This window comes from Galleria mellonella, unplaced genomic scaffold (genome assembly GCF_026898425.1).
Source record: "Galleria mellonella isolate WM207_F2 unplaced genomic scaffold, CSIRO_AGI_GalMel_v1 utg78, whole genome shotgun sequence".
NCBI classification, from domain to species: Eukaryota; Metazoa; Arthropoda; class Insecta; order Lepidoptera; family Pyralidae; genus Galleria; species Galleria mellonella.
This window is the reverse complement of record NW_026442151.1, coordinates 5,453,134-5,456,357: the sequence shown is the minus strand read 5'-3', so window position 1 is coordinate 5,456,357 and position 3,224 is coordinate 5,453,134.

Genomic DNA, 3,224 nt, shown 5'->3' with positions numbered 1-3,224 from the left:
AAAATACCGTCAACGGGAAAACGAAGACCTCCCAAGCATTGTTACCATAATGGATTGCACTCGTAAAACGTTAAAAATCGTCGACGGAGACGATAATGACCCGCTTATACCGTCCCCGGCTGTTTAGATAAACGTCACGGCTTTTTGTTTAGAAAAAAAAAGCAGCCTCTTTATTTTACACTGGGGATCAGGATATACACTTGCAAAATGGCTATGCGACGTTTTATATTGGCTGCGGCAACTCAAATGCGTTAATATTAATGTCACAGAATAATGTACTGCGTTCGAAATTCAAACTTTATGATGACGATATTACTTATATCGTTTTCAATTGTTAATAAAAAGTTGTGTGTTGCATTATGGTAATTTTCATCGCTAAATGATATTTTTGTAGCTTTAAAATAAATAGCATTAATATAATATAACGTTTAAAAAGAAATATGTATTAGGTAGTCAAATGTTCATAGTATTTTATGTTACTGTATTTCCCTTGAATTATTTAATTATCATCGTATATTTTTATATTTCTGGTGCAATAAAAAGTAAACAAAAAAATAAAAAAATATGGGTTTTCTAAACCCATACATACCCAACCTGCAGGAACGAGAGTACTATTAGAGAAAAAGGTTAGAATCGAGGTTAGTTCATCCAAATTGGGACTTAATAACTTCTTTTCGGAGATCTTGATAACTGCTCGCTAAAATGTCAGCAAGCATGAAGCAACAATACCTTTTTTTATTTGACCATAAATTACCTAGTTACTAGAAAAATATCGGTGTATTGTTTCTACAAATAACTCTATATAAATTAATTGAAACGCTGAATGTGTTGCTAAGAGCAGAACACGAAATTGGCTGAACCTATTTGACAATATTTATTTCAAATCAACATTTCGGTGAACTCGTTAAAGTCTGAAGAAGGTTCTTATATAAAAACAAGAATTTATTTTTTCTTTTTCCCATTCAAACTAAGCCTAGCTGCTAAATCGAACATTTTGACAGAACTTTTGGCCGTAATAAAATACCAGTGTTTTGCTCTTTTGAAGGCAAAGCAATAAACTGAGTTGTGACCATTCTGTGTTACTGTGGCACACGCACAAAAAGAAAAGTTACGTTACTTCTTTCATGTATTTTCCTTTATTTCTTTTTTGCGTATGTATATGTATGTCTGTTGTTATTTATGTGCTGTAAGTAATGCCAATAAATTATATATCTATCTATTTATCTTACTATCTTTGTCGAGTCAGCTAGTTTATAATAATAATCATCCAAATTCTCCTTACAAAGCAAGGATAAATCATAAAAACAGCATTTTTGTTTTTACGCCCAAAATGCCCAAGGGCATATTTAAACCAAATATGGAGGCAAAAGAAACAACGAGTGAAACACAGCAATAAACGGTAGATACTTGATATTTCCGATAACAGTTTATTGGTAACATGAAACATTCAACACCGCAAATATTCCTTTGTAGACACACTCGGTGAAACCAACTCATAAATGCAAAATATGTTAGGTACAGCTAAAATGGCGCTGCTTTAAATTAAAATTATAATAATAATACACATTTACATTAAATTTTACACTTTATATACAATTATTAACTTATATACGAGTATATATACATACACACACATACACGTCTGCGTGAGTGAACGTGTCTGAATATATATATGTTTCTTAAACACAAAGCATGCTGTGGTTTTCTCTAAATGTAAGAACAGTTAGCCTATATATATACTAGTGTATTGTATATATATAATAATTAATTAATATAATTGCTTAAAAAAATAATACATAAATGTTTTTGTTAAATACTTTTCATTACTTATAATATAGTAACCTATTTATATATTTATTCAATGAAATTCGTAGAAACTATAAAATTTCTACGAATTTCTGAGGCTATAATTACAGTTTAATAAGAAAACTCCAGATACTATTAGATACTTCTATATTTAAATGATTCTAAGTAGGGAACTTGAACCATAGTATAAACTGTATTGAGCTCAATTACTGGAATATATTTTTGTATAAATAATGTTACATTAATATTGACGTAACATAAATTAAAAATCCTTACTTCTTTACTAATACTATTATTACGAGTAAGAAAATGAATTTGCCTGTTTATTTAGCGTCTCAACGGCTTAACAAATTACTTTTTTTTTATACAACTTAGAATGGCAAACAAGCTAAAGGCCCACCTGATGGAAAGTGATAACCGTCGCCTATAGACATGAGCAGTACCATGGACATAACAGAGTATACTGTTTCGCCCATGATATCCTCATGCGTTGCCATTCCTGAAGACTCAGATGTTATTCCTCTGTACCCAGTAAATTCACGCCATATCCCATCCTTCAAACCGAAACACAGTCATGCAAACACAACTGCTTCACGGTAGAAACACTAATAGAACAGAGGTACCCAAGCACTTAACTCAAGATTTTTGTACAAAGTCTCCCTCTATTACTCTAAAATTTGGTATACAGATGCTATATGGGACGGAGAAGGACATTAATATTCTTTTTATTCCAGTCAGTGAACATAGACGGTCACACGGACTAAGTCGCTGATAAAATGTCATTAATTTTTATTAATTTGCAAAAAAAAAAAAATATATTTGTCTATAGTTTTAATTTAAATTGGCTATTTTAAATAATACTTACACATCTGAATATTTGTTGTTGGCCCTAAGATCACCTAAAAAAACTGTCTATTAAGAAGAAGAAGAAGAAAAATATTTTATTCAGTGCAATGTAAAAAATACAATATAAACAACAAACGAGAAAAAAAAATGAGCAAATAAAATGTACATATAATTAAACTTAATTTACCATAATTAAAAATAAACATAAAATAATCATTTTTACATCCAAAAATGCACTGAAATGGCTCCACTCAGCTTTAATGTATGTCCTAGGTGAACATACAGCTTAAATAAATAAAAGCTTTTATTTACGATATATTAAAACATAATTTAGTATGTATAATGTATAACTATCCATTTACTGTTCAATAAATTAGAATCCCAACGCTGCATGCGATTGCGTGCATGTCAATTACTATCGGCACCGCCGGTTCGCACCTGTACTGCTCAGTTTGCTCCCACTTATCAGGCTATTTCTCTGCTCAATTCTCTGATTGCTCAGCAGCCAGATATTGATATATTTAATAATAAATTAGATACATTTTCGAATTGTTCTTTAAAATTTTTAAGTT